This window comes from Triticum dicoccoides, chromosome 2A, assembly GCF_002162155.2.
Source record: "Triticum dicoccoides isolate Atlit2015 ecotype Zavitan chromosome 2A, WEW_v2.0, whole genome shotgun sequence".
Taxonomy (NCBI): domain Eukaryota; kingdom Viridiplantae; phylum Streptophyta; class Magnoliopsida; order Poales; family Poaceae; genus Triticum; species Triticum dicoccoides.
In genome coordinates this window covers 445,631,097-445,655,271 of record NC_041382.1, presented here as the reverse complement: position 1 = coordinate 445,655,271, position 24,175 = coordinate 445,631,097, and positions in this window count along the sequence as shown.

Genomic DNA, 24,175 nt, shown 5'->3' with positions numbered 1-24,175 from the left:
TGTTGCAGCAATGGAAGTTCAGTCGACATTATTGGGAAAAATTCAAGAAGCTCGGAAGGATGATAAGGAAATTGCTGAGATAAAGGAGAGGATGAGCAAAGGAAAGGCCAAAGGTTTTCGTGAGGATGAGCACGACACCTTGTGGTTTGAGGACCGTGTTTACGTGCCCAATAATGCAGAGATTAGGAAGTTGATATTTTAGGAAGCTCACGACTCGCCATACTCGATACATCCCGGAAACACCAAGATGTATTTGTATTTGAAGGAGCATTTCTAGTGGACGGGTATGAAAAAGGACCAATGTTGGGGATATCGCTTATCGGGAACTTACCGGTCGACCGATGATAAGTGGTAAATCGGCCAGTTTATCGGCATATCGGTTGACTTATCGGTCGATATATCTTATCGGTCAGACACTGGTAAGCGATAAATTGGCCGATTTATCGGAATATCGGAAGATATCTTGAACAGTGAAGGACATTGCTGAGTATGTAGTTGTATGTGATGTATGTCAGAGAGTGAAGGAAGAACATCAGAAGCCAGCAGGATTACTGCATCCTATGCCAATACCCGAATGGAAGTGGGATAAGCTTGGCATGGACTTTATCACCGGATTACCCAAGACCCGATCGAGATACGATTCTATTTGGGTAGTAGTAGATCGCTTGACCAAAGTGGCTCACTTTATCCCAGTGAAAACCACCTATACCAGTGCGAAGTTGGCCAAGATATACATAACCAAGATCTTATGTCTGCATGGTGTTCCAAGGACTATTGTATCAGATAGAGGAACATAGTTTACTTCAAAGTTTTGGCACCAGCTGCACTAGACTCTGGGCACCAGGCTAGAGTTCAGTACAGCTTTTCATCCGCAGACAGATAGACAGATCGAGAGAGTCAATCAGATTCTGGAAGACATGTTGAGAGCATGTGCGCTTGATTATGGATCTAGTTGGGATGATAATTTTCCCTACGCAGAGTTTTCATACAACAACAGTTATCAAGCTAGTCTAAAGATGGCACCCTTTGAAGCTTCATATGGAAGAAGGGGCAGGACACCGTTGATGTGGGATTAAGTTGGAGACCACTAGTTGTTTGGACCAGATTTGATCAAAGAGTCAGAAGAGAAGGTTAAGTTGATTCGAGACAGACTGAAGGTAGCTCAGTCCAGGCAGAAAAGTTATGCAAACTCAAAACGCAAGGAGGTAGTCTACGAAATCGGAGACAGAGCTGTAAGTGCATCTAGTGCCACCCCTAGTTGGTTTTGGAGTATTGACGACAAACCTAGTTGAGGGACTAATGTGTTTGTAAGAATTGCAGGATAACACAGGTAGAAGTCCCTCATTGATTCGGTTTTACTACCAGAGATGACCCCTAAAATTGTATGAAGACATTGAAGTCAAAGGTGGTATATGAAGATATTCACATTGAAGACTATGACAAGAGAAGACACGATATGAAGCCTATGGAGCTCGAAGACTTAGATCTTTCGTAGTTCTTTTTCTTTTGTGTTGAGTCATAGGAACCACCATACTGTTAAGTGGGGTCTAAGAGAACCAGTCAGAATGACTGAAGTGATGCCTAAACCAAAAACCTATGTCTTCGAGTGAAGACAATGAGAGCGAATATTGTCCAGAGTCGGACAAGTCAGCTTTGCTTGTAGCCCAAGTAAAGTTGCCATGTGAGTTTGAAATCTAACCGTTGGAACAGTGTCAGTTCCTTAGTGACCCAGGGTCATTTCGGACAAATCAGGTCGGGTTGCCAAGTGGCTATAAATATCCCACCCCCTACAACCATCAACGGGGGGCTGCTCAGATTGAGAGTACGACTTTTGTTGTTTGAGAGCAACCCACCTCGAAGCCTTTGAGAGAGAATTCCTTGCGAGGATAAAGCCCTAACCACCCAGAGCCAGAGAGAATTGGGCATCACTTAAGTCTTCTTGTCTGTGTGATCTGAAGACTTATTACACTTGAGGACTGTGTATCCTCCAGCCGGTTAGGCGTCGCGTTCTGAGCTTCCAAGAGACATTGTGGATTGCCAGTGAACGAAGTTTGTGAAGGTTTGGGAGTCTACCTTGAAGACTTACTGGAGTGATTGGGCAAGGTCTATGTGACCTTAGCTCAAGGAGAATATGGTGAGGACTGGGTGTCCGGGACTGTGTGTCCTAAGGTTTAAATACCTAGCCGCTCCAACCAGACGTACAGTTGTCACAGCAACTGGAACTGGTCCAACAAATCATTGTCTTCAACGAGTCACTGGTTTCATCTTCACTTCACTTTACTTACTATTCCTCCTTGTGAAGACATTGTATGTTTGCTCTATCATTTGTCTTCACTGAGTGACTGCGTGTTCTGTTTGGCTTCACAATATCTTCCTAACTGATCCTTACTACCTAGCTGCTATTAGTCTTTGTGCATTCACTTCATTGAATACTTGACTATGGTTTGCCTAGTGTAGCCTACCTTCCGCTGCATGGTAATAGGTTTAATTTTATTGTTTGTCTTCAAAACTCCCATGTTTTGAAGACTTTCATAAAAATCGCCTATTCACCCCCCCTCTAGTCGATATAACGCACTTTCAATTGGTATCAGAGCAAGGTGCTCCCTTGTTCTGTGTGATTCGGTTTAACCACCTGGAGTTTTAGCTATGTCGACTGCAGGGATAATTAAAGTCTCCGCTGCGTGCCCCGTCTTCGATGGAACTGAATATCCCTACTGGAAGAATAAGATGCGTATGCATCTTGAAGCCATTGATGTCGACCTATGGTATGTCGTCGAGAACGGCGTTCCCAAGGCTGGAGAAGGTGTCAATGCTGTTGATGTCAAGAAATTCGTTCAACTGGACTCTACTGCCAAGAACATCATCTGTGGTCATCTGACCAAAGGACAGTATGGCCGTGTGAGTGCTTTGAAGACATCCAAGCTGGTCTGGGACTGGCTTCCCAAGGTCAATGAAGGCATCTCAACCCAGAGAGATCGAAGAATCAGTGTCCTTCATAACCTCTTCAACCGCTTCAAGAGCAATGACAATGAGAATGTCCAGCACACATTTTACCGACTCACTAACATCACAAATGAGCTTCAAGCCCTCGGCGCCACTGAGATTACCAAACACGAAATCATCAAGACGCTGCTGAGATCACTTGATAGTTCGTTTGACATCCTGGCCCTGATGATTCAAGAACGTCCTAATTTCAAGACACTCGAACCGTCTGACATACTTGAGAGGCTAAACACACATGAGTTTCAGCTTTCCGAGAAAAGAGAGATCTACGGTCCAAACTATGGGCGAACTCGTGCCTTGAAGGCAAAAGCTGTCTCCTCATCTGAAGAAGAATCTGACAGCAGTTCTGATGACCCTGAAGACATTGGAAGGGAACTTGCTATGCTTGTCAAGAAGTTCCAAAAATTCACCAAGAAGAAAGGCTTCAGAAAGTCTTCCCGATCAAGTTCAAGGAATGATGAAGCTCCTGCTCATGACTACAAGAAGAAAACATGTCACAAGTGCAAGAAACTTGGCCACGTCATCTCTGAGTGTCCACAGTGGGACAATGAGAACAAAAAGAAGAAGAAGAGCAAGGAATATGACTCTGATGACAAGAAGAAGAAGAAGAAATACTCAAAGTCTTCTTCCAAGTCTTCCTCAAAGTCTTCATCACACAGGAAGAGCTCATCTGGCAAGGCACGTGCGTTTGTTGGCAAGGAAATGGATTCAGAGGAGGAGTCTGCTTCTGAAGAGGCGGAGGTGGAGTCTGAGGAGGAATCTGACTCAGGCGTCGCAAGTCTGGCTACAGCATATGTTGCCAAGTCCATCTTCAACACCGAAGACAATGACTTCATCACCGACACCGATGCAAATGACAAGGACTACTCCGCTTCTACCTACTGCTTCATGGCACGCGGTGCCAAGGTAAACACACGCACTACTCACTATCAAACATCTAGTGACGATGACTCTGATTGTGGTTCAAAACCTAGCTACAAAACACTTGCTAAAATTGCAACTGAACAACAGAAAGCTATAGAACACATTCAAAAACTGTTATACAGAAGCGATGATCTGTTAGGTGCTGAAATGACTCGATCTGAATCCTTAATTGAAGACATAAAAAATCTTCACGTTAAGTATCAGGAGCTTGAAAGTCGTCATGAAACTCTCTCAACCACTCGTGAAAAGCTTTCCTATGATTATCTTCAAAGGAAGCAAGATCTTGAGAAATTGAGAGCGGTTCATGAAGATCTTCAAACGGAAAATGAGTCACTTCGCGCCAAACAGATCAGTCCCGCTCAGGAAGGATTTGAACCACCATGTCTTAAATGCATTGAGCGTGATAATGCTACTTCTGTTGCTGAATGTTCTACTGCTACTGCTGTTGCAATATCTTCAACTGTTGATGCGGTAACTAACCCCTCTGCTGAGGATACCACCGCTATTGCTGATGAGAATGCTAGGTTGAAGACATTGCTTGAAACAGGGATGTACAAAAGTCTTAAAGGGCATCAGACACTATGTGATGTCCTCAAAAAGCAAATTCTGAACCGAAACCCTAGGAAAGAGGGTGTTGGGTTCGTAAGGCAAATGAATGCAGATGGCTCTTACTGGAAACCTGAGCAGTACCCCAAAACCATGTGGGTTTCTGCAAAGGAACCTTCAGCAGATCCATCCAATTTAACTGGCTTCACTTGTGCTAACCCCATTATCATTGATGAATCCTTTGATGCAAACTATATACTGTTTAAGAATCAGAATGGTGAAGTGTTTGCCAGGTACATTGGTACTAACTGCAGGAATGGACCGCCTGTGAAGTAGATCTGGGTTCCGAAAATGTGTCTGGAAAATCTTCCTGTGAATGTCTTCATGACACCTCACTTGAAGAAGACAAACCTCAGACCAAAGGCTTCATACGGTCCAAAGGCTTCATACAAGTAGAGGACTCACCTAAGTCATACTAACGCAAATGTTTTGCAGGGAAACCATACTCAGGCATATGAATATGAGAGCGGTTCATCAAACTGCCATGTTCATAAGACCAAGAACTATTCTGCTTATTCTTATGAGTACTATTGTCCTCCTGCAGGACTATTTGCTAAGGCTTCAAAGCCAAAATAGCACTTAGACTTATTGCTTCTAAGCCACCCTTGAAAATGTGGGTGGTTAAGAAGGCTTAACTCTCTTTTGAAGGGAAAGGTCTCCAGCAGAAAACCAAAATCGTCAGACACTATTGCTGGGGACCTTAAACATCTTGTAGGGCGCAAGATCAAATGCCCAAATGGTCTTACTATGTACTTCGTACCTGAATCGCTTGCTACTCTTCCTATTAGTCCTAACCTGGATCTAAGCTTTCATAATCCTCTGGTTCGTCAAATGTTTTTGCTTCACAATGCTCTTGGTGAAGCCTATCCCCGTAACTGCACTGTAGGGTACGACACCAGCGTCTTCAGAATGGATTATTGACAGTGGGTGTACAAATCACATGACTGGCAAAAGAAGTCTTCTTATGGACTCAACCTTACGTCCATCCGACAAGAGCCACATCACATTTGCTGACACTGGTAAAAGTAAGGTATTGGGTCTAGGTAGAGTTGCAATCTCAAGGGATCAACACATGGATAAAGTCATGCTTGTTGAATCCTTTGGCTTCAACTTAATGTCTGTCTCAATGCTTTGCGATTTGAACATGATTGTAATGTTTGGAAAATATCGTTGCCTTGTACTAATGGAATCTGACAAGTCTCTAGTGTTTGAAGGGTATCGAAAAGATGATTTGTACGTAGTAGATTTCTCAGCAGGGCCACAGCTTGCAGTATGTCTTCTAGCAAAGGCTTCAGAATGTTGGCTCTGCATCGGAGGCTTGGACATGCTGGCATGAGGAACCTCCACACCCTTGCGAAGAAGAAGCATGTCATAGGCATCGAGGGCATCAAAATCAAGAAAGACCACTTATGCGGTGCCTGTGAAGCAGGGAAGATGACGAGGGCCAAACATCCCTCGAAGACAATCATGACTACTACTCAACCCTTCGAACTGCTTCACATGGATCTTTTCGGTCCCACTCATTACTCAACTCTAACTACTACTGCTTGCCTCTATGGCTTCGTTATTGTTGATGATTATTCTAGATACACTTGGGTGCACATAATCCTTTACAAGACTGAAGTGCAGGATGTCTTCAGACGCTTCGCCAATCGAGCTATGAACAATTTTGGCGCCAAGATAAAGCACATCAGAAGTGACAATGGCACTGAATTCAAGAACACTGGCCTTGATACATATCTTGATACCGTGGGCATAACACATGAATTCTCAACCCCGTACACGCCACAGCAGAATGGCATCTTCGAACGCAAGAACAGAACACTAATTGAGATGGCCAGAACGATGCTAGATGAATACAAGACCCCAAGAAAATTCTAGCCCGAAGCCATTGATACTGCATGCCATACAATCAATCGTGTTTATCTTCACAAGCTACTGAACAAGACATCTTATGAGCTCCTTACTGGCAAAAAGCCAAATGTCGGTTACTTCAGAATATTTGGTGCAAGGTGCTGGATCAAGGACCCACATCACACCTCAAAATTTGCACCAAAAGCACATGAGGGTTTTATGCTTGGATATGGAAAGGATTCGCACTCCTACAGAGTCTTCAATCTCTTTCATTACAAAGTGGTTGAAATAGTGGATGTGCGGTTCGATGAGACCAACGGTTCACAAAGAGAGCAGCTGCCAAATGTGCTAGATGAAGTTCCATCCAGTGAATCAATCAAGCTAATGGGAACTGGAGAAATTATACCTTCTGAAGCTCATCCTGAAGAAGAACTTATCATTTCAGCACCTGATCAACATGAAGACAATGCTCAGCCTGAAGACATTCCTTCCAACAACAGCAATGAACAGCAAGAGCAAAGTCTTCGCCCTGTACATCCTCGCGTTGCCAATGAAGTGCAGATTGAAAGAATAATTGATAGCATCAATGCACCTGGTCCACTCACTCGTTCAAGGGCAACTCAGCTAGCAAATTTCTGTGGGCACTTCGCATTCGCCTCAATATCATAACCCAAGAAAGTTGAAGAAGCCTTCATGGAACCTGAATGGATTCAAGCTATGCAAGAAGAGCTTCAACAGTTTGAGCTGAATAATGTATGGGAACTGGTTAAGCATCCTGATCCACGGAAGCACAATATAATAGGCACCAAATGGATATACCGCAACAAGCAAGATGAGCATGGTCAAGTTGTCAGAAACAAAGCTCGTCTCGTTGCTCAAGGATATACTCAAGTGGAAGGCATTGACTTCGATGAAACATTTGCTCATCTGGCTAGACTTGAAGCCATACGCATACTGCTGGCCTATGAAAATCATCATAACATACTTCTATATCAAATGGATGTGAAGAGTGCCTTTCTCAATGGCAAGATTGAAGAAGAAGTGTATGTTGCACAACCGCCTGGCTTTGAAAATCCAAAACATCCTGATATGGTATACAAGCTCAACAAGGCACTGTATGGCCTCAAACAAGCCCCTAGGGCCTGGTATGACACACTCAAATACTTCCTGAAGAGCAAAGGCTTCATACCTGGTTACCTAGATCCCACTCTTTTCACGAAGACATATGATGGTGAACTGTTTGTGTGCCAAATATATGTGGATGACATTATCTTCGACTGCACCAATCAGAAGTACAGTGAAGAGTTTGGATATATGATGCAAGAGCAATATCAGATGTCCATGATGGGGGAGCTGAAGTTCTTCCTTGGTCTTCAAATACTACAACAACGCAATGGCATCTTCATATCTCAAGAAAAGTATCTCAAAGATTGCCTGAAGAAGTTTGGTATGCAAGACTGCAAAGGCTTCACAACACCAATGCCAGCCAAACATCATCTGGGTCCTGACGACAATGGTAAAGAGTTCGATCGAAAGGTATACCGCTCCATGATTGGTTCTTTACTTTATCTATGTGCATCTAGGCCAGATATTATGCTTAGTGTTTGCATGTGTGCTCGATTTCAAGCGGCACCAAAGGAGTCGCATCACTTAGCTGTGAAGCGAATTCTTCGATATTTGGCTCACACCCCAACTCTAGGATTATGGTATCCAAAGGGCTCAGAGTTTGATCTGGTTGGGTTCTCGGATGCTGATTATGCTGGTGACAAAGTTGATCGCAAGTCTACATCAGGCACGTGTCACTTTCTGGGACGATCACTTGTATGTTGGTCTTCAAAGAAGCAGAACTGTGTATCTCTCTCCACTGCTAAATCTGAATACATTGCTGCTGGATCTTGCTGTGCTCAGCTTCTATGGATGAAGCAAACACTCAAGGACTATGGCATTGATCTGAAGCAAGTGCCACTTTACTGCGACAACGAAAGCGCCATCAAGATTGCTAACAACCCAGTTCAGCACTCGAAGACAAAGCACATTGAAATTCGTCATCACTTTCTCAGAGATCATGTTGTGAAGGAAGACATTGATATCATACACGTCAACACTGAAGAGAAATTGGCAGATATCTTCACCAAGCCCTTGGATGAGAAGAGGTTTTGCAAGTTACGGTGTGAGCTAAATATCCTAGAATCCTCAAATGTCCTGTGATCAGGCACACATCCTAACCCTTATGCATATTGATGACTTAGATGTGCAACACATGAAGTAAAGTATATCTTCAATCAATGAAGACATACATTCTAAGTGTGAATACATTAATGTGGAATTTGACTCCGGAGCGCCACGATAATTGTGCGCCGTGTCTTGGTCTAATACTTCCTATACGGTGGGTAACGCCACCACCAAACGTTCTATTTTGAAGTGTTTCACTCATGGCGTTACCTTGCAATGTCTTCACATTTGGTTTGGCTTCGAACTCAACAAGTTTTCATGATTATCTTCACTATGTTGATCATATATATATATATATATATATATATATATATATATATATATATATATATGTTAGTGTTCTGTCCTCTACAACATTCACTTATAGCTATGTCTTCGTGTTGAATTTTTGAACTAAGTGAATGTGATCGGACCCCAACCTATCTATGCTTTCTATCTCAAACTCTATCTCTCCAAGTCATATGCATTCTATTGAAACTGTCGAATGTCTTCACTGCGTCCTTGTCAGTAGAAGATACAGAGACAACTATTAAGTCCGTTTTCAATGCTCATTCCTCCACATGAAATCCAGAGAAGTAGGAACGACCACCTGACAATCCAGGCGTGCGTGGGACGTGGAACAAACCCCAAAATTCCGCATACTGGCCACGTATTCCTCAGATACGAATCACTAGGGGCACCTGTGTAATAGCACAGTGCCGCCCCTGTGCCTATAAATACACACTCACAGCGGTAATTATCTCTTCTTCCACCCTCGCATGAACCCTAGCGCCACCGCTAGCTCTCAACGATGCCAGCGACGAAGCGCTTCGCTGCCGCAACCTCTCCGACGCCGACCGCGAACATCGTCCTCTCCGCCATCGCCATAGGTGTCCTCCGTCGCCAAGTTAGGGCACGGAAGATCGAACTGATCAGCCTCATCTCCCACTCCGTCTAGCAGTTCTCAGTGTGGTAAATAAAACTCCCTTTTATAGCACTGTTGATCCTATTGATCTGTCACTTTCTACCACAAGAAGTTTCTGTTCACACAAGCTAGATCTCTCTCACACTGCATCTCATAACATGCCTAGTATATTCACTTGTGCTTCATAAAGTAGTTAGATTCCTCACTTGTATTGATCTGTGGATTCGTACAAATCTGGAACCAACTTCTTATCTATGAGTGAATGTCTTCGCACAATGAGGTCAATGTCTTCTAAACTGATTTATCTTCAAAATCTTCTGAGAATGCATATGACCTCTTCCCCTTCCCTCGCACCTTAATGTTGTCACAGGTACATGTCCGTGGGAGAATCCTTTGGTTCTCATAGTCTGCATTCCTTTGCAGAATTCTTACAGCAACACATAAATTCTCCTGAAGCCAGTTCCTGTTGGTCCAGCAAGAGAAAGCCTTTGAAGCCTTTGAACGTCTTGAAGCCTTTCAAGTTAAAGTTTATGGTTTCAGAGAAAGCAGCAAGGAAAGGGGGCAGACAACGTCGTGGCGGAACATCCAAAGATCTGCCTGATGAACTCGCAGAAATGTATAAGACGGATCCTGAAGAGGATTATGGTCAGCGCAAGACCCGAATCCAATGGATTCGACGCTATTGGGCAGAACAATGGTTCAAATACCGCTTCACAACCCAAGAGTATGATGAGAAAAGTGCCATCAAAAGACCGTGGGGAGACATCTTATACAAGAATCTTCAACCCAGGTCCAGAGATGAAGCTATTGCCCAAAGCTTCTATCCATGCATGGTTCGTGGGCCACAGCCTGATGATGCACATCCGTCGTACTACTCTGGTGTCGTGACGACAATCTGTTCAAGTGCAACCTCCAGTTTTCCCAAAACTCAGGGAAGCAGAACAAGAAGAAGTTTGGGTTAGACTTCAACCCTGGTCCCTCAGCACCAAGGGCAGATGGCACACGTGATACAGAACCCAATGTCATTGGTCCTTTCGCCAACCTTGACGGCCTCATCACCTATATCCTGGTTCAAGGGGCTGCAGTAAATGAGCCTGCGGCTGACAATGAGTCTGATGACGCGCCTACAGTGGCGAAGCCAAAGCAGTTGAAGAAGAAGCCAAAAACTTCAAAGCCAGCCCCTTCACCAAAAATCTCAAGGGTGAAGCCACTTGCAACTGCACCTCCTGAAGACAGTGTGCAGTCTGAAGACGTATCCCGCGTCTCCAAGTCCCAGAAGGCCAAGATGCCTCTGTCTCACACTGGCAAAGAGCTAACAGCGGCTGCCATTCTGCGCAACGAAGACATTGATCTATCAAGTGATGAAGATCTTGCAGATGACGCTCTTGAGCAACTCATCAAGAGCAAAGAAGAAGCAGAAATCTTCAATGATCTGCCTCTCTTTGATGTCAACATCATCCACAACTTCATTGACGAGTGGTTTGACACGCCAAATATCAGCTTTGAAGATCTGCAGCTGCCCATTGGCCTCAGTGTCGCCTTCCAAGGCGCAATTGCTTCAGAACTTGTAATTGCCCAGCGTGTTGTTGAACTGAAGCAGAAGATTGACTATGAAAAGGCTCAGTTCAAGAAGCATATGGCCAAGCTCAGCGTGCAAGAAGTGAAGAACTTCAAGACAATGATGCACGAGCTCAAGGAAGCCTTTGTGAAGAAGCGCGCAGAAGCTCAGGGTTCGCGTGAGCGCATGAAGACTCTGGCTGACAGATGTGTACAAGCCTATAATGAGGCTGAGAAGCGCAAAGCACTTGGGCGTCCTGGCATCGACCCCAGGATGGCCGCAAAGAAGAAGAAGCCTGCTACGGCTGAGGATGATGCACCAAGGCAAGAAGCAGTTCCAATTGTCTTCCCAACAAGAACGACTGGCTCGAAGCCAAAGAGCCGATCAACAGCTTCAGAGCTCAAGAAGACAAGAACTGCTGAGGCTGAAGCCAGGAAGAGGAAACACTCTGAAGCCTCTCCTATTGCCACAAAGAAAAAGAGAAAGACCAAGAAAACTCGGGCTGCTCCCACAGAGCCCTTGCTAGTTGAACCCATTTCTATGGTTCATCCTGACGCAGAACATCAACTGATAGCTCATCAGCCTGCTTTCACAGAGGCTCCTGAAGCTGAAAACATTCCAGCAGCCGATCCCATCGCTGCTGAAGACATTGGTCATCATGAGAATGTAGAAGATGATGCAGTCCTTCCTTAGTTCGAAAACAGCAAACTCATCAGCATTGGTCATCCACTGACGCCAATTGCACAGAATGCTTCATGGGCGGATCGCCCTCAAGAGGAAGAAGACTATGAGGCCCAGCCCACTCCAACTCCACCGGCGTCGTCTGCGTTCCGCAGGCTTCGCAAAGGTCCAAGGCCTCAAGTCTATGCTGAAGACATTCCGGCTATATCAGCCGCAGAAGAAGATGTACCACCATAGCCCACTCCCCTACTCCACCAAGAAGCAGTTCTCCAGGAGAACGTGCCTGTGACCGACCCTCCAGCGAGTCAAGTGGGGGATGAAAATCTTGAGGCTGCCACAACCAACAATGAAGCTAATGTGGAGCCCTCCCCAGCAAAAGCTTCAGAAGACAGCGAAGCCACTGATCCCGCCACTTCTGTTCCTGAGTCTGCTGCAGGTCCCCAATTCAACTATCATGTTGAGCACAGGCCTCAGGTCCAGAAGCCAATCCCAAGACTGCCAAGGTTTCCAGGTCCTGCATCAGCACCTGGCCCCTTTAACATCAATGGCTTCAGGGCAGACAACACGTTCTTCTATAGCTCCAAGAACCCCTATTCAAGGGAAAGAATATCATCTGATCGGTTCTGGAGCTATCCTCAGTGAAGCTATTACTCTTGCATTCTCTACAACCAAGGTCGCATCTTCCCACACAAGCGCCTTGATGTTGAAGCTATAGCTGGTCTGCCCTGTCTAGAAGAAGCGTTGGATTGCTTCAAGAAAGTAGGTCTGCTGCAGTTTGTTACAGATGAAGAGCATTGGAATGAAGAGCTGCTGCTACAATTCTATGCCACACTTCACATCAAAGGGTACAGCAGAGATCCGAAGACTTGGGTCCTGGAGTGGATGACTGGCAACGTTCATCATGAAGCCAATGCATTTGACATCATTGAGCTCACTGGCTTGCCCACTCCTGGCGATCTCTTCGAGCAAGGCTGTCAGCTGCATACTGAAGCTATTGAGAGCATCTTTCAGCGGCCAGAACCCAATATGAGTTAAATGCTCAGCATGATGAAGCCATTGCCCCTAGGTGTTGCGTATCCCACAGAGTTCTCTGTTGAAGACCTTGAGTACCTGCCCAGAACTATCTATCACATCATCAGGCGAACTCTTTGGCCTATCAAAGGGCACTCTCCAAATGCCAAGCTTCAGGGTGCAATGAAGACTATGGTCTTCTATATACTTCATGGAAAATGCTTCAATGCACAGGACTTCTTCATACGCCAAGTTGCTGCATCAGGCATGGATCTGTTTAGTTTGAAGTTCTACGCCCCTTGGGTCATGCGGCTGATCAAGCTACACTCCGCCATCTCGTATCAGCCCTCAGCCCGCAACCATCGGATCTTCTTGCCTGACATGGACATGTCTGCTGAAGCCATATATCCTGAGCCTGCTAAGCAACCCCTAAGTCTTCAGAATGCAGAACATCAGAGTTTTACACAAAATGTTGAAGGTGTTGAAGCAATTTCTCGGGTGTATCCTTTGGTTGGCACTACACGTACACCACACCCTGCATCAACTGAAGCCACTGACAGTGCCACTGCTTCAAGACCCAAGAAGCGCACTCGTGTTCTCAACGACCGAGAGCTTCTTGTGGCCCTTCATCAGAAACAAGATAGGCATCATGACTGGCTGAAGCGTCAGATGAAAAGCCTCTTGGTGGATGTGAATCGCACTCGAAATCTTGCCACCAAGAATGCGTTCGTTGCCCATGAAACCTGTCGCCGCACATGGAAAGGGCTAACGATGATGCTTTCTGAAGCTGATCTTCAAGAGGATGGCTTCACTGAGAGATTCAAGTTTGACTCCACACCTCCTCGAAGGGCTGTGCTGCTAGGAACTCCATCCCTTGAAGACTCAGAGTACTCTTCCTCTGCTGCCACAGTCACTGCCAAAATTATTGACGAAGAAGACGATGCTACTTCACCGCCATACTCTTCAGCACCTACAAGCTCTTCTGCACCGCCAAACAACACCAACAACCCCGCAACTTCATCTACTCCTCATGGGAACAAGTAGAGACTCTATATCTTCAAACCTTTTTGGTCATTACTGACAAAAGGGGGAGAAGCATATGAGATTGATAGTCTTCAAGCGGGTTCATATGGGCGGGTGCCTTATATTTTGCTTCGTGCTTACAACTCCTTTTTGCTACATCTGTTCTTATGAGTTGTAACACTTAAACTAGATGGTCGTCTGCTATTTATTTGCCACCTTGTTTTGCGAAGATAAATTCCGCACTTAGCTCATTCTGCAGACGTCCATTTTCCATTATGCATGTCATTATCTTCATATACTTTTATATGCATAGTGGATTGTCATCATAAGCTGAAGAGGATCTCCACAAGTATAACCTGTCATGTGCATTTGCATTCCAAAAGCAAATTAACTTATATGCACATCTTCAGGGGGAGCCCTTGCATCTTATGAAGACAATTCCTTATCCTTCACAATTTCACAGTTTATATTCCCTGTTGAAAACTTCAACTAGTTTGTCATCAATCACCAAAAAGGGGGAGATTGTAAGTGCATCTAGTGCCACCCCTAGTTGGTTTTGGAGTATTGACGACAAACCTAGTTGAGGGACTAATGTGTTTGTAAGAATTGCAGGATAACACAAGTAGAAGTCCCTCATTGATTCGGTTTCACTACTAGAGATGACCCCTAAAATTGTATGAAGACATTGAAGTCAAAGGTGGTATATGAAGATATTCACATTGAAGACTATGACAAGAGAAGACACGATATGAAGCCTATGGAGCTCGAAGACTTAGATCTTTCGTAGTTCTTTTTCTTTTGTGTTGAGTCATAGGAACCACCGTACTGTTAAGTGGGGTCTAAGAGAACCAGTCGGAATGACTGAAGTGATGCCTAAACCAAAAACCTATGTCTTCGAGTGAAGACAATGAGAGAGAATCTTGTCCAGAGTCGGACAAGTCAGCTTTGCTTGTAGCCCAAGTAAAGTTGCCATGTGAGTTTGAAATCTGACCGTTGGAACACGTGTCAGTTCCTTAGTGACCCAGGGTCATTTTGGACAAATCAGGTCGGGTTGCCAAGTGGCTATAAATAGCCCACCCCCTACAACCATCAACGGGGGGCTGCTCAGATTGAGAGTACGACTTTTGTTGTTTGAGATCAACCCACCTCGAAGCCTTTGAGAGAGAATTCCTTGCGAGGATAAAGCCCTAACCACCCAGAGCCAGAGAGAATTGGGCATCACTTAAGTCTTCTTGTCTGTGTGATCTGAAGACTTATTACACTTGAGGACTGTGTATCCTCCAGCCGGTTAGGCGTCGCGTTCTGAGCTTCCAAGAGACATTGTGGATTGCGAGTGAACGAAGTTTGTGAAGGTTTGGGAGTCTACCTTGAAGACTTACCGGAGTGATTGGGCGAGGTCTATGTGACCTTAGCTCAAGGAGAATACGGTGATGACTGGGTGTCCGGGACTGTGTGTCCTAAGGTTTAAATACCTAGCCGCTCCAACCAGACATACAGTTGTCACAGCAACTGGAACTGGTCCAACAAATCATTGTCTTCAACGAGTCACTGGTTTCATCTTCACTTCACTTTACTTACTATTCCTCCTTGTGAAGACATTGTATGTTTGCTCTATCATTTGTCTTCACTGAGTGACTGCGTGTTCTGTTTGGCTTCACAATATCTTCCTAACTGATCCTTACTACCTAGCTGCTATTAGTCTTTGTGCATTCACTTCATTGAATACTTGACTATGGTTTGCCTAGTGTAGCCTACCTTCCGCTGCATGGTAATAGGTTTAATTTTATTGTTTGTCTTCAAAACTCCCATGTTTTGAAGACTTTCATAAAAATCGCCTATTCACCCCCCCTCTAGTCGATATAACGCACTTTCAAGAGCATATCTTCGTGTGTCACCCCTGTGAGGAGTTAAACGTTTTGGAGTTAAGGGAAAGCTAGCCCCAAGATTCGTAGGACCATACCAAGTTTTGGAACGTATGGGAGAAGTTGCCTACAAGTTGGAGTTACCCGAAGGACTGTGAGGAGTTCATGATGTGTTTCACGTTTCCCTAGTTGAAGAAGTGTCATGCAGAGATGGACGATATTCCTCTAAGAGATAGAGGGCCCCTGGAAGCACTTTAGTTGGATAGTGATTTGACCTATGAGGAGAAACCTGTCAAGATTCTCGAGTTTGCCAGCCAAGTTACATGGAGTAAGGTTATCAAGTTTTGCATAGTTCAGTGGAGCCACCATACCGAGGATGAAGCCACCTGGGAATGACAGGATGATCTACGGAAAGACCACCCACACCTATTTTCTAGCCAACCCGAATCTCAAGGGCGAGATTCATCTTAAGGGGGGTTAGGTTTGTAACATCCCAAATTTTTAATTTGGAATGTTATACATAGGACAACATATTGCATATCATATTTTATTGCATTTTGTTTTGCGATCCAAAAATCCGAAGAAACTCAAGGACCCTCGGAGAGAGTTGGGTGTTTTATGGTTTTCTTATTTGAATTTTCCCAAATATTGGAAAGTGGATCAATTTGATTTTAATTATTTTTCTCTCCAAAAATATTTCATATTAAAATGTACGAGAGGAGATAATATGACTTCTCCAAAATAATTGAAATATTGGAGGAAAAATGTTAAAATCAAATAAATTATTTTATTTGGATTTTATGGCTATTTTATTTGAATTAGAAAAATAGGCATTTTTTCAAAATTGCATTTTTAGGCCAACAAAATGTTCACTTTGTTCTAAATATTCTATTTAGAGGGTGAAAATTTGTTTTGGTATTTTTAGATTTTTATGTTATTTTCTAGGATTTTTCCGGCGAAATCTGTTTAAAAAAAAGTAAAACCGACCTAACGGGTTGTAACCGACCCGGACTCCAGCCGGGGGCAGGCTTTATAAGCCGGCCGCTCGAGGCCCCGGCCCACCAGCCACCGCCACCTCGCCCCGAACCCTAACCCTACAGCCCGCGCCGCCGCCGCCAGCTGCCGCCACCGTCGCCGGAGTTTCGCCGGAGTTGCTGTGGTTTTTTTGGTTTTTAGGTAAACCCTAGATCTAGATCTAGATCCGGCTTTTTTAGTTTTCCCGGTTTAATTTATTAGATCGATTTTTCGTTGGTTTGTTTATTTAGCGGACGTTCGTCCGTACGTTCGTTTTAACGAACGTTGTTCGTCGGTTAGGTTCAGATAGCGAACGTTCGTTCGTTTGTCTTTTATTTTTATTTTATTTTCCGCCAGGGACCTATCCGCAATTATTTTTATCATAGATTAGCCCTTGATCTTCAAACGCTCGCCGTTTCTTAACTGTTTGTCCAAATCCAGTGAAGCCAACGCCAAAATCTTCGTCTCGAAACCCTCTTTCTATTTAATCAACTTGAACAAGGTTTTGAAAATTTTAAAATTTGGTTTCAAGCAGATCTGTTTTTGAAGTTCTTTTGACCATAGTTTCAGTTCCGTAGCTCCGTTTCGATTGATTCCTTTTGCAGATCAAATCTCTTCAGTTGAGTTTTCAGATTCGATCTTCTTATTCGAGATTTACCCGTGAATCTATGCTTGAGTTCTTATGTATGCTATTGTTTGTTTGCGCTAGAATTCCCGGAGTGCACAACGTGCTACTACGAGTCACTAGGTTTTGCGGATCATCAGCAAGGCAAGTAACACTTTGATCATACCCCCTTTACCCAGTTTTTATGCATTAGTTTCAACCCTCAAACATTGCATGAGTAGGATCTCTTAACTTGTGGGTTTGGGAAGTAGATGATGAGGTAGTACCTATTGCCCTTATATTATCAAACCTTGGGAATTACTTCTGTGTTATGCTACTTATTGCCGTGCTATGCTCGTAGACGTGGATTGGGTTTGAAAGTATCCATGACAGATGTGAGATTATTAATTAATGGTTTACTTAAGGTGGCTACTTAAACACACATCTGGGTGGATTGGTTGCGGGCACCTAGGGATATACCAGTGCTGTCATTTTTGGTTCGCCACCCAAGCTCAAAGGGATCATAAGATTATTCATGCTGGAAACTTCCGTGTGCAGCCACAAGCTATTATGGGCTCTAGAATAGTTGAGTAAGTTGTGGGAAACCTTTCCATGATGGGCTAGCAGATGTAGGGGATTGTAGGTGTACCAGCCTATCTATTAGTTAAGGTGACCTCTTCGGAGAGACTGTGTCTCGGTCATCCATTTCTCAAACACCATGCAATGCGAGAAATACAACGGAGGAGATCGAGTATTGTGGGGAAAAGTGCACAAACCCTGCAGAGTGTACAAACTAATCATGGTTAGTCGTGTCCCCGGTAATGGACATCTTGAGTATCTGGTTCTTAGATTATCATGTGGATCTCATCACTCTAAATTAATTTGCTGGGATGTTAATAACTTCTAATTGGGATTGAGATGGGGTTACCATCCTCAATGTTTATCAACTACCATGATAGTTAAATAAAATATATTCCTTTGTTATAGGGAAAAATTGGCTTTTCGCAAAAACATTATAACCATAGAGCCTCCACCAGCCATATATGCATGTAGTGATAGCATTTACTTGTTCTTTGCTATACTATGTTATCTTGCCAGCATATTCCATGTGCTAACCCGTTTCGGGCTGCAACATATCATGTTGCAGACTTTTCAGACGAAGAGTAAGGTGCGCTAGGTCGTTTGTCGTGCACTCAGCTATGCCATTGGAGTTGATGGACTCACTTTATCTTCCAAGCCTTCTGTTGTTATCTTACATAGATGGCCTTAAGCCATATTTATTGTAATAAGTTCTCTTTTGAGACATTCGATGTAATAAGTGTGTGATTGCTACTTGGTTATAAATCCTTCAAGTACTGTGTGTGTCAGTATTACCGATCCAGGGATGACACTTATGCACAGAGATTTGACCGTTTGAGGTCGGGTCGCTACAGTGATGGTGTCTAGATTGGATCTGGTGGTTTGTGGAACTTGCGGCGACTGGAATTGATTTTCGTCGACTCCCCTAGGTTTTTTTTGGAATATTGGGGTATTTATAGAGTAAAGAGGCGGTTCAAGAGGCAACCGAGGTAGGCACAACCCCTAGGCGCACCCTGGTGGGCTGTGCTCCCCTCGGAGCACCCCCTAGGTGCTTCTCCGGCCCACTGGATGTCTTCTGGTCCAAAAAAATTCACAAAAGTTTCATTGCATTTGGATTCCGTTTGATATTCATTTCCCGCGATGTAAAAAACATCCAGAAAATAGCAACTGGCACTTGGCATTATGTCAATAGGTTAGTACCAAAAAATGATATAAAATAACTATAAAATTATTATAAAAGATCCAAGAATGATAATATAACAGCATGGAACAATAACAATTTATAGATGCATTGGAGACGTATCAGCATCCCCAAGCTTAATTCCTGCTCGTCCTTGAGTAGGTAAATGTTAAAAACGGAATTTTTGATGTGGAATGTTGCCTAACATGCTCATCTCATATTCTTTTCTTTATAGCATGGACATTTGGACCTCTATATGGTTCAAAGCAATAGTCTAGTTTTGACATGACACTTAAATACTCAAGCATATCAACAAGCAACCATGTCTTCCAAAATATCAACGCTAAAATAAGTTATCCCTATCCCATCATGCTCAATCATTGATCCATTCATGAAAAACACTCGCATATTAGCTACACCCAATGTTCAAGTACGATCATAGTGCCACCTAGTTGGTGCTTTATAAGATAAGTTGGAGACTCAAATTAAAAATAAAAACTTCATAAAGTAAAAGAAAGTCCCTTAGTAGGGATTTGTAGAGGTGTCGGAGCTCAAAGAAAAAAACATAGAGATAAAAACATTTTCGGAGGCATGCTTTTCCTGTCAACGAGAACGATTGAGTAGTTCCCAATACTTTCCATGCTAGATATATCATAGGCGGTTCCCAAACAGAAATTAAAGTTTATTCCTTTTTCAACCATACTTTCACTTTCCGTGGCTAACCGTATCCACAGGTGCCTTCCATACCAACACTTTCCAAGGAATCTATTATTTGACAACAAAAATTAAATTCATTTTTCATTTTAGGATTGGCCATCCCTAATACCTTTGCCTCTCTCGTGCAATGACAAGTGAATAAACACTCATCGTGAGAATAACATATCTAGCATGGAAATATATTAGCCACCCTCTCCCTATTCATGAGCAGTACGAGCACACAAAAGAGAAATTTATTTTGAAAATTAGAGATGGCACATACAAATTTGCTTAGGATGGCAAAAGAATACCACAAATAGGTAGGTATGGTGGACTCATGTGGCAAAACTGGTTTAAAGGATTTTGGACGCATAAGTAGTGATCATACTTAGTGCAAAATGAAGGCTAGCAAAAGATTGAGAAGCGACCAACCAAGAAACGAATAATCTCATAAGCAAGCATTAAGCATAATTAACACCAAATAATGCACCACAAGTAGGATGTAATTTCATTGCATAACTATTGACTTCCGTGCTTGCATAGGGAATCACAAACCTTAAAAACCAATATTCTTACTAAAGCATAATTACTCATCAACATGACTCACATATCACATCATCTTATCTCAAAACTATTACAAGAAATCAATTTTATTTTGTCCAATGATCTTCATGAAAGTTTTTATTATATCTTTCTTGGATATCTATCGCTTTTGGACTAATTTTCATGTGTTGCTTTTGATATGCTCAAACAAATATAAGTGAAGATCATGGGCATAATATTTCTTTCTCTCAAATTAATTTAAGTGAAGCAAGAGAGAATTTCTTAAAAAAATTACTAACTTTCGAATAAATCTAAGTGAATCATGAGAGCATTTCTTCAAAAATACTAAAGCACACCGTTCTCAAAAAGATATAAGTGAAGCACTAGAGCAACTACATAGCTCATAAAGATTTAAGTGAAGCATAGAGAGCAATTCTAACAAGTCATGCCATAAATTTGGCTCTCTCAAATAGGTGTGTCCAGCAAGGATTCAAGACTTAAAACAAAAGGCAAAACAAGCAAAGACTCATATCATAAAATACACTCCAACAAAACTCATAGTATGTGACAAATAAAAATATAGTCTCTAGTAAAATACCGATGGTCGTTAGAAGAAAGAGGGGATGCCACTCGGGAATCCCCAAGCTTAGGTACTTGCTTCTCTTTGGATAATAGCTTGGGATGCCATGGGAATCCATTATCTTAGGCTCTTCTTACTCCTTATTCCTTCATCCATCATAACATCACACAAAACATGAAAACTTCAATCACACAAAACTCAACAAAACCTTCATGAGATTCATTAGTATAAGAAAACAAATCACTACTATAAGTACTGTTGAAAGCCCATTCATATTTTATTCTTGAATTATATCTACTGTATTCCAACTTTTATATGGCAAAAACTCTTCAAAGAAAAGCATAGAATCATCAAAACAAGAACACAACGCAAAGAAAACAGAATCTGTCAAAAACAGAACAGTGTGTAGCAATCTGGATATTTCGAATACTTATGTACCTTCAAAAATTCTGAAAAATTAGGACCGCGTGAGAAATTTGTATATTAATCTTCCTCTAAAAGAATTGGTATTTTATCACGCACCTGTTAAAAAATGAGAATTATTTTCGTGAGCGCAAAAGTTTCTATTTTTCAGCATGATCAAAGTAACTATCGTCCAACATAATCCTAAAGGCTTTACTTGGCACAAACACTAATTAAAACACAAACAAAACAATCATAATAGTAGCATAATTGTGCAAACACTTAAGAACAGAATGCAAAAGACAAAAATAAATTTTATTCATTGGGTTGCCTCCCAACAAGCGCTATTGTTTTATGCCCTTAGCTAGGCATAAAGCAAGGATCTAAGTTTTGTCATCATTGTTTCTAGATGCATAAGATGCCCTCATGATTGATTCATATGGTGGCCTAATTCTTGTTCTATGGAAGTGTTCCATACCCTTCCTTAGTGGAATTTGAAATTTAATATGGCCTTCTTTCATATCAATCACGACACCAATAGTACGTAAAAATAGTCTACCAAGAATAATTGGACAAGATGGATTGCAGTCAATACCAAGAACTATAAAATCTATGGGCACATAATTCCTATTTGCAAGAATAAGAACATCCATAATTCTTCCCATAGCCTTTTTAATAGTAGAACCCGCCAAGTTCAAATTTAGAGAACACTATTCAATATCGGTAAGACCAAGCACATCACATAAAGATTTCGGAATTGTAGAAACACTAGCACCCAAGTCATATAAAGCAAAACACTCATAATTTTTAATATTTAATTTGATAGTAGGTTCCCACTCATCATGCAATTTTCTAGGAATTGAAACTTCTAATTCCAACTTTTCTTCTAAAGCTTTCATCATAGCATCAACAATATGTTTAGTAAAAGCTTTATTTGTTCATAAGCGTGGGGTGAATTTGTCCGTGATTGCAACAAAGAAATACAATCAATTAAAGAGCAGCTATCATAATTGAAGTCTTTGTAATCCAAAAGGTGGGCACATCACTAGTTAAAGTTTTAACCTTTTCAAACCCACTTTTATTAATTTTCTCAACACGATTTTCACGCTCTGAATTATCGGGACGCCTTCTAGCTAAAGTTGACTCTTCTCCAGTCCCTTTTTCATCAATCTTAATTTTACTAAGCAAGGAATCAATAGAAGAAACACCAATCATTTTAAGATCTTCAACACTTTTATGAAAGAAATCACTAGAAAATGTTTTTTTTCTAAATTCTCTTCTAGCTCTAAGCATTGTGGTTCTTTTCTTAATTTCATCCATAGAAACATAAAGAGCTTTAATTGATTCCTCAACCTTAGGCACAAAAATTTTCATCTTGAGATTTTCTACATCATGCAAAATTCTATCAACACTTCTAGATAAATCATCAATCTTATTCATCTTTTCTTCCATTGTAGCATTGAAAACCTTTTGAGTGTTGATAAATTCTTCAATATTATTCTCAAGATCAGAGATGTTCCTATTATTATTATAAGAAGGATTAGCATAGGAATTACCATAATTACTAGAGGAATTACTAGGAAAAGGCCTAGGATTAAAATTACCTCTATAAGCATTGTTATTGAAATTGTTTGTGAGATAAAATTCACATCTACGGCATCACTATTTTTCTCAATCAAAGTAGATAAAGGCACATCATTAAAATCAATAGGAGCACTTTTATTAGCAACCAATTTCATAAGAGCATCAACTTTTTCACTCAAAGAAGAAATTTCTTCAACCGAATTAACTTTTTTACTAGTAGGAGCTCTTTTGTTATGCCATTGTGAATAATTTGCCATGATATTATCAAGCAATTTGGTGGATTCACCCAAGTAATTTACACAAAATTACCACCCGTGGAGGAATCTAAAACATTACGAGAAACAAAATTCAACCCTGCATAAAATTTTTGTATGATAATCCAAAGATTTAACCCATGAGTTGGGCAATTACTTAACATCATTTTCATCCTTTCCCAAGATTGTGCAACATGCTCATGTTCAAGTTGCTTGAAATTCATGACCTGAGTTCTAAGGGAAATAATTTTTGCATGCAGAAAGTATTTAGTAATAAAAGCATCCTTGCACTTATCCCAAGAATTGATACTATTGCGAGGCAAAGAAGAAAACAAATTTTTGCATGTTGTCGCAAAGAAAACAAAAATAATTTCATCTCCACAACATCATTGTCCACATCTTTTTCTTTCGCATATCGCATAATTCCATGAATGTGTTAATATGGGACGTGGCATCCTCATTAGGAGTACCGGAAAATTGATCTTTCATAACAAGATTCAGCAAAGCGGTATTAATATCACAAGACTCCGCACTAGTGGCGAGAGGAGCAACCGGAGTGCCAATAAAATCATTGTTGTTGGTATTAGAGAAATCACACAACTTGGTGTTCTCTTGAGTCATTGTGACTATGCAACAAGATTGCACTCAAAAACAGATCCGGCAAGGAAACGGCAAACAAAAAAGAGGGTGAATAAAATGACAAATTTTTGTTAAGTGGGGGAGAGGAAAATGAGAGGCAAATGGCAAATAATGTAAATTGCAAGGATATGAGATTTGTGATTAAGATCCCGGTAGATGTTGATGATGTCTCCCAGGCAACGGCGCCAAAAATTCCTTTTGATGTTTGCTAGAACTACGTCGATATTTCCCCAAAGAGGAAGGGATGATGCAACACAACAATGGTAGGTATTTCCCTCAGGTATGAGACCAAGGTTATCGAGCCAGTAGGAGAACCACGCAACAGTAAGTGAACGTCACCTGCACACGAATAAAAAATACTCGCAACCCGATGTATTAAAGGGGTTATCAATCCCTTTCGGGTAACGGTGCTAGAAAGTGGCAAACGGACGTGATAAAAATA